This window comes from Meleagris gallopavo, chromosome 9 (assembly GCF_000146605.3).
Source record: "Meleagris gallopavo isolate NT-WF06-2002-E0010 breed Aviagen turkey brand Nicholas breeding stock chromosome 9, Turkey_5.1, whole genome shotgun sequence".
In the NCBI taxonomy this organism is placed as follows: domain Eukaryota; kingdom Metazoa; phylum Chordata; class Aves; order Galliformes; family Phasianidae; genus Meleagris; species Meleagris gallopavo.
The window spans coordinates 8614617-8623752 of NC_015019.2; positions in this window are offsets into that span (position 1 = coordinate 8614617).

Consider the following 9136-nt stretch of genomic DNA (forward strand, 5'->3'; position numbering starts at 1 on the left):
TAAAAAAAAAAAAAAAACAACAACCCATGGTAATACTATTTGTGATTGCCTTACTTTCCTTAGCTTGAATAATCTTTGTTATTCAGATAGCTTCATTAATAGCTATTGCTCAGTAAAGTCATAAGTCTAACTGGTCTAGGGATGTTAATAGCTGAAATAAAATAAAAATCATGAAACAAAGTATTTGAGTTTAAGATGTTAAAATATAATTCATTATTTGTTGGGATAATTTGGTTTTGGTTTACATCTTGGAAAGAATCCTCTATCTTTTAGACAGTGAAGTCAAAACTAACTGAAAGATCATGAAAGGTTGCTTACTAGTAAGAGGATCACCTTCTGTTATAAAGCGTCAGAGTTCTGCTAAAAGTCATTGTGCCTGTGCTAGTTCAGTGTCAGCTTCATTATCTGTAATTCAGATTGCTTTTTAGGAAAGAATCTTAAAGGTGATAATATTGACAGTTCTGGAATGGCTTTAGAATACATGAGATGTCATGTTTAATTGCATAGTGGAAAAAAAAATAGTGGTTTTGAAACTGAAGCCATGAATTATAAATAAGTACAGTTCAGTGGATGTTCCACACAGGGAACAGTTTTTACATTCAGAATGTTTTCCCTTTAGAAGATTGCACAATTACACATTTTTACCAGACATTTTGTTTTCTGTAGCACAATTCAAACTTAATGCTAGACTTCCCAACAAAATTCAAACTCATCTACTGAGCATAACTATTGCTATCTTCCCCAGATTTATGGTAGTGTTTGGACCTCTCATAAGCCAGTAATCATTTTTTTGCAAGTATGATGCCTGAGCATTTTAGCAATGAACTGAGGTTTTCCTGCAGAGAAGGTAAACCTGCTGAGGAGAAGGTTCAACTGCTAATTCTAAAAGTTTGTATTGATCCCAGTTAATGGGATTAAAACTAGTGTGATAGCTGTACATGCTGTGTTTTGTAATGATAATCATAAAACATTTATACAATAAAATTTATTAAACTATTTATAACAGTAGTTTATATAAAGAGTTACAGAATGAGAAAGCTGTTGTAAATGACCAGGATAGACTTGCACTTCTTCTGAACAGTGCTTGAAATTAGACGTTCAGATTATGAAAAACAATTTAGCATTTATTTTAAGATTTACCTTAAAACATGCACCAGATTAACAGTGTGTCCAAATACAGAGATCAGTGAATTCTAATGAGCCAGAGTTTAAGCTTGCACTTGAACTTAGATATAGTTCTGGCAGTGCTAAAAGAGTATGTAAATAAGAATGCCATTGAGTGATGAATATTCAGCACTGTCTGAACTTGACACGACCAAATTTTTGTAGAGTTTTAAAGTGCATGTGCCTGCCTTTACAGTGGCTTCGTGCCATAAAGGTTAATTTATTTATTTTTTTACAGCATGACTGATACAGTTAACTTTGTCTTGCATCATAATACATTGTCCAATTTGCATTTCAAAAACTAGTTTTTTAGTGCTTACCTTCTTCGCATATTGGATAGACACTGTTGTGCATATAATCCCAAAGACCCCAGGAAATGTCATTAAAATTTTACCAGTGTTAAACAACAGTTATCTTTGGATGCTTGTCGTTGAGCAGTTATATATATTATATTATTAAGCAGACTTATTCTTCGTTAACTATAATTACTTTGTGTGTATTGGAAAGCATGACTATCTAGTAATTGTATTTAACATCTAAAAATCTATGAAAGAAGTGGAGGACCTAGTACATATTTGTCTTTTGGTAGTGGGGATCATAGTTGAATTTTTCATTTTCTATGTTTACAAGGAAATTGTCTGATGAAAATTAAAGGTTTGCTTGCAAGTGCATTTTTGTGTGGTTTCTTTCAACCAAACAAGAAAAGCAGTTCATTTGCTAGCAGAAACTTTCTGATAATTCTGTTCTTTACTTTCAGCATGTTGCCAACTGTAATATGATTGAAGTTTAATGTGTGTTGACAGTATGTTTGCATAAAATGTTTTACGTAAAATAACAAATTTTTTAAAAAGTAACATCTTAGTGCCTAATATCCATGTGAAGCAAAGTTTGGTAATCCTGCAAATGTGATTTTAGGTGAGACGGAATAATCTGCAAGTTATAGGTTATGACTTTACACTACATTGATTGCTTAAAAATGTTTTCATCCTTTATTCTTGTGGTAAATGGAAACATAAAGTGCTTTTCCTATGCTACTTGAGTACCCAATTGCAAGCTTACTTGCAGTACCAGTAGATAACACTTTTTATTTTACAGTACTGCATTTTGTTCTTGCTTTAAATGATTTAAGCATACAAAGTGAGGGTTAAGCTTATTTGAAGTAGTTTTTAAGGCTTGTCATACAGGATGTATTCAAAAGATAACATGACTTTTTAAAAACTGGCAATTTATCTGTAGGATTATTAATAAATCAAGTTAAAGAAAGATAAGGTTAATTGAATTTTTAAACAAGTAGCTGTATTATCCTTCAAGCACCTTGGAGCTCATACAATATTCACACTTTTTTTTTTTTTTGAGGAGTGCTTTGATATGTTTGAATTCCTTTTTTAATGAGTACTTTCTTTTTCACTTGGTTGATTGAGTTAACCCTTAATATTCAAACAGTCAATTTTATGCCGTTTTCCCTTCTGCTGTTGTATTGCCTTATCTCTGTGATGGCAATTAATTACCCTTCCTTTGGAAGTATTTTCAGTTATGAAGCTGCTACGTCTGCTTTTTTCTGGTGATGATGATGCTTAGGGCCATTTGACAGGTAATCATTAGAACTTGGATCCTTGCAGGCTATGGGGTCTTTTATCCTATCATTGCTGGGGGATTTATGTAGGTAACTCCTATTAATGTTAATGGGACTTGCATGTGTAAATCCTCCTTGCATCAATGGGAAAATTGACCCCTGGAAAAAGAAAATCTTCACGTTAGACTTGCTGATTCAGAAGGTCCAAGCACTCTCAGCTCCTGTATTGGAAATGCGAAGGGTGGGTATGTGCTAGCTAGCCAAATGTTTTTACATCAGCAATGTGAATTGCAGTAACTTAATTTCAAGTACAGTTTGCTTGATCTATTCATTAATGACGAGTAGGAAGTATTAAAATAATGTTTTCATGCAATAAGAGACTGGGTTGCTTACAGTCTGTGTTCTCAGCTGTTGAAAGGATGAAGATGGCTGTCTCAACACTTTTTCACCTGGCATTGGGAAAACATCAACTACCTACTTTCCACATGCGGTGAAAAGAAAGAGTATCAAACAGATGGAAATAGCTAAGAAAGGGCTGTTGTGGTGGGAGGGGGATGATAATATGAGGGCATTGTAACCTCCATGCTTTGAGGTCAACTGTCTTGCACTTTTACTTTACTGTTCTGCTCTGTGAGATTACATAATTTCTAATTGCTGATGGACTTGGAGGGAGGTGGTAAAAACAGTATGTGCTGTAGGGAACTGAGGCAACAACAATTAGAAAAAACCTTATAAATGGAGCATTAGCTAACACATGCACTGAAGAGTTTACAGTACAACTGAGAGTATTATTTGTTTATCTGTGGATATATTTGTCTATCCTTTATCATGCATTTTATTGCTCAGTCAGTTACTGTTGTAGGTCTTCTGTATAATCCTCTGCAGTACATTTTAGGTTTTCACATTAAGAGTTTACTATCAGCAGCAAACTTCCACACTCCCTTTCTTAAAATCATTTCTGAGCATATTGAACTGCTTGGATTTGAGACGATTTCCTTTTTTTTTTTTCTTGCTGTTATGATTAGGTTTGGTGTTTTTTCAGGAGTTTCTGAGGGATTGTGCTTGAAGTTTCAGGGAAGGCTAACATCACTGTTAACATCACAGGCTGTTCTGTAACCATCAAATTAGACTCCTCAAAATCTTTTGTAGATTTTTGAAGCATAACTTTTCTTTGTGAAAGACTTGTTAACACTTTACCAGTATTACGATTGTTCATACCCTGTTCTTTTGTTGCAAAGATTTCTGTCAATATGCATGTTATGGAAATAGTGGTAACCATAAAGTTTTTTCCTTTGAAAAAACAAAAAACAAACAAACAACTCCCTTGAGAAAAAGAAAAGTTCCATCTCCTTAAATAGGCAGAAATCTGATATCGAAGCAATTATTCCATTGCTATGAATATAAATAGCAGCAGCAATAGACATGTTTCTCCTGACTTTTCTGTTCACTCCTTAATTGTCAGTAAGATCTGTAGGTTCTGGTGATCTGTCTGCTGATGATGTTCCTTTTTTTTTTTTCCCCCCCTTAGGATTCTGCGCCTTCTTGTTTAATTTCACTTCTGCTGTTCTGGCAGCCGAAGTTCCTAAAATGCAAACATACTGCATTTATGAATGTAATTCCTGCATGATCAATGTGCTGGCTAAATTTCTTATTTCAAGTTCAATATTAAAGTCACATTGTAAAACCTGATTGATGTTTTTGTGTATATGCTGAGTTCTTAACAGATTTTTCAGAAATAGTACATATAGCTCTGTGTGTGTATATAAACATATATAAATAGCTACTGTGACAAAGTGAATAACTCATAAAAGTTTATCATTTAAACCTTTGCAGAAGTCAACCACTATACAATGTCCAAAAATTAGAATTAGTTGCTATTACCGAAGCTGTCAAAAGTATGTGGAAGGGTGGTAATGTTGATGGAGTTGCTTGCGTTCCTTTGTAAGTAGTAAAGCCAAATATCTTAGTAAGATTTGAAAGTAGTTGTAAGAATAGAAGTTTGAGACACCAAATCTTAAATGTTCATTTTCTGCAACACACTTTGGTAGTAAGATGACTTCAGTAATCAGATAGAAAGCTAACCTTAGTTGTGTATGATTTAAAGTATAATTTTTTTTAATGGGACAAAAATTGATGTAGGTGGACGCTTTCAGCTGTGGAGGTAACTGGTGGGAAATGTTCAGCCACATGGAATTACTGATGTCAGCTTCATCACAAGCCCCAGAACTACTTTGGTTGTAAATTGAGCTTATTAGCAATTCGAATATTATGTTTATTTACAGGCTGCCAGTTTCTGTTCGTAGCAGTGACTGGTTCTTCAAAATCTGGATGGGAAACGTGGCAGAAATGTTGTAAATCTCAATGACATTTGAGATTTAGCAAGTTGACAGTGAAGTATCAGAAAAATGCAGTTGTTCACTGTATGAAGTTCTGATCAGAGGACACTTTAATAGAAAATCCTCCTCTTGTCACAATTTTAACAAACAGTATATTTTAGACTACTTGCATACATTGACACAAATATGGAAGGTATCAACCTGAATGTATATCAGGGCCAGATATATTTGACTAAACAATGACTGAGTAGACAATGGGTGACTCCCAGTGTAAAAAATGCTGGTCAGATGGCAGTTTTATGTAGGTTAGGTGTAATCTTGGTAAAGAGCTTCTTTGCGAGTGTTGTTTTTTTGGGGTGTTTGTTTGTTTTTTTAATTAATCTGGCTAGTGTACTGAATTCAGTAGTACATTACCTGGTTTTAATATTTTCCTATTAGCTGTCAGATTTTTTCACTCTAAAGTTTTAAGCATCAAATAGATTCTAAAATACTTTCTTAGTGACAATCTAATCACAGGAGGCATGGTGCAAGGAAATTGTACTTTTTAATATGGATAATGCTAATTTTTAGGAAAACTCAGAACATCCACATTTTTAGGGACAGCTTTTCAGGATCTCATACTTCATTCTGAAGTGCTATTCTTTAGCTTTTAATATATATTTGGGTCTCTGGAGAAGGCTTTAGTGCTGTTGCTCCATTCCCTGCAGTTAACACTTCAGTAAGTGGGACATGCCAAAGGCTGTGGATGCTCCATCTGTCTTCTCAAACAGAGGAGCGTCTTCTCTGAGGTGTTACTGCATGATAGCAATCACCATTTGTGGCTAACAAATGTGGCTTCAGCTTTTTCAGCTGCTCCAGCTTCAGAAAGCTATTTCTGTAGTTCAATACTGATAGCTTTATCTTATTCCATTTCATTTGCCCAAAGCATAGAGTTGGACCAAGAAATGATTCTCCATTGAAAGCAGTTGTTTTCTCAATTCTGAAACTGTTGGGTTAGCAAGTCTTCAGTAGCACAGTGATGAAACATCTGGATAATAACATCCTTGAGATTAGATGCTTCAAGGCCTAGTTCACAAGAGGTAAAACCAGTCTGGTATTTTGTCAGGAAGTTGTGATTCTGTAATCAAGTTGAATGGCCAAGCTGAGGAACAAATGTTTCATTGCTGGCCAGCGCCATCCTAGAAACTCAAGATCTGGAAATGGGTAGCTTGAAAGATTCATCTCAAATAAATTTAAATACTCCCGTGCTATGTTTTAATATGAGTTGGTAGAAACTTTATAATAGCCAGTGTGGACTATTGAATGTACTCTAATTCAAACCCAAGCATATTTCTGGAGCTCACCCAAGGCAAATCCATTTAATCATGATGGGAGACCAGCTGTCAGACCAATCTAACAGAACATTTTTCTGGGAAATTTTCAGTAACATGAAAGCCACTGCTAGTTGTGGTTGAGTCCTTTGTTGTGAATTCAGCCTTTTTTCCTATTCAAAAATTTGTGCAAGCCCTAGCTAAGTGCCTTCAGTGAAGAATTTTAAACTTTTAGATTATTCAGAGGTAATCCATTATGTAATTCTTACCATAACTTAAAAAATTAGTCACATGATATTTTTCATGTTCTGTAGTAGGATTCTGATATAATACACAAAACTGAATTTTAAAAATGGCTTATTCATTTTTTCTCACATATTTTTAAGACAAAAGTAAATACTTTTATGAAGAACAAAAAATGCAAACCACAATCGTAACAAAGCAGCCTTTGTAAAATAAGTTGCTCTTGTGATAATTGTACTTTTATGCTTGCATTTTCCTTCCATGCAAGTTATAAGCCAGGAGACCTTACATTATTTTCCCAACTCCCAGTCCAAAATGAAATTAGAAGACTTGTAAAAGCTAATAGCTCTCTCAGTTACACTTGCAGAATATACTCAGCTTTTCCCAGAAACCGCTTGAAATGCACACTGCATAGAATATACATTTTAAACGTTGATTCACATCAGATCTCTTCAGATTGTTTATTCTGGCATCATCTCTGAAGTGATGTCAGGTAAATGTATATGCACAAGTTTAACAAAGAAAGGACAAAGCAGAACTCAAATGAAGTGCAGGTGAAAGAAGTGGATAATGTATCAACTTGGGATGTGATGTGAGAAAAATGGGCTCATTTCTTGGCTCTGGCACTGGTTTCTTGAATAAACTTGGTTGAGTAATTTCCTTTTAATGTCATAATAAAAAGATGTGACAGTATTTTTTTTAAGCCTTTTGAGAGGTCAGTAAAATATAAAATTAATATGCGAGTTTGAGAAGGAAAAGGAACTGTGTCAGTGGTAACTGTAAAAATGGGGAGCAGTTATACTAAGTAGAGATGCAAATGATTTTCTTAGAGAAAAACATAATGTGATGGCAAAGCAGATCTTTTTTTTTTTTTAAGCTATCAGTGTAACATTACTTGTGTTTCACAAATAAGCTTTCACCAAGCACATCGACACAAGCTTTATTTCCTGCTTTATTTGGAGTTCTAACAATGAATCACAATTTTATTCAAATTGTATCTGTGATGCTGCTTATAAATCAGATAATTATGCAGCACTTTTCTCATCGCTTATATGGATGTGGTTACAAAGTGCAAAATAACTGCTGAATTTTGTACTTCATGTCATCTCTTCTGTAAGGAGAATGAATTCTATGGCTTTCTTTTTCCACAGCCTATTTCTGAGCATTTATAATATCTTATTTGTGTAAATGATCTCTTATTTTATTATTTTAAATAAAAACAGTGGGGTACTACTAACAAAAATCAATATGCGCTGTAATGTCCCAGTTGAATTAAACTTTTCACTGTGTGCTCTGTAGTCTTTAGCCTTAGAGTCAAACAGATGATCAAGGAGTGTGTTTAATGGTACCAAGCCAATAAATAATACTTGAATAACAAATGGGAAGCAAAAGAAGTTAAAGAAAATATATTTAAGTGCTGCCAGTTCCCTACCTCTATTTTGTACACAGCTTTTTTGCACACGCCATGTTGTGCCTCATGGGCTCGTGGAGGCTGTGGAGTTCCCTGCGCAGCTGATGGTGGATGCTCACCAGACAGAGGTGAAACAATTCTCCTCCTTCCTAGGTGATTACACTTCACCATGTTGCTTCCTTCCTGGGAGAACATAGCATAAACAAGTAAACAAAACTTGTGATGCAGTGCAACACAGGGTGGTACAAGAGAAGAACTGTTTTTTGTGTGGCTCCTCTGAATCTTGTAAAAACTTTGCTGCTGACAAATAGTGACTTCTCTGACCTAGGGTAGTTGCTGCTGAGTGGAACGTGCTGTTAGGACACCTCAGCGATCAGCTTGTGCTTGCACTTTTAGCTCCTCAGGAGATGAAGTGTTGAACCAGCATTTATGAGCTTTTCTGGACAGGGAAAACTGAATGCAAGGCTGGACATTTTGTGAAGTTATGTAGGAATTTGAGGTGAGTTTTCAGTTTGATCTAGGCTTTCCTGTTGCTGTCATCGTTAGTGTTCTTCAAAAGATGACTGAAAGCTAAATAAGGTGAAAGTTCTTCTCTAAACTTCATTAATTTTGCCCAAAGCTGGGCTGTTGCTCCAAGAAAACTCATACTGCGTGGTTCTCTGAAGGAGCTTTCTGGTTGCTGTTACAGAAGCTACAGTAGCTTCATGCTAAAGAGCATAAATTTGTTGAAATCAATAGATATTTTTCTTATAAAACCATGTTGAAAGGTTTCTAAACGCTTACTGGAATTTTTGGATTGCTGCGGATGAATTCATTATTTTTCACTGAACTGAATTACAGCATCGTATCTCTTGCTAGCATATTAATAAAATGTATGAACCTAGTTCTTTTGTGAAGAGACTCTTAAAAAAAAATAAGCAGGAAGGATTTTTCAAAGATGTGTATTTTTCTCAGAGTAATGTTGCATACAGACTGGAGATTGCTTCTTCTCTTGAATTGCATAATGAAAAATCCATCAGTTTAATGGTTGACAAACTTTGACATTCAAATAAAAATGTTGCTGGTATTTTCATAAAGACCTGTAGGCAGAACTAGATTC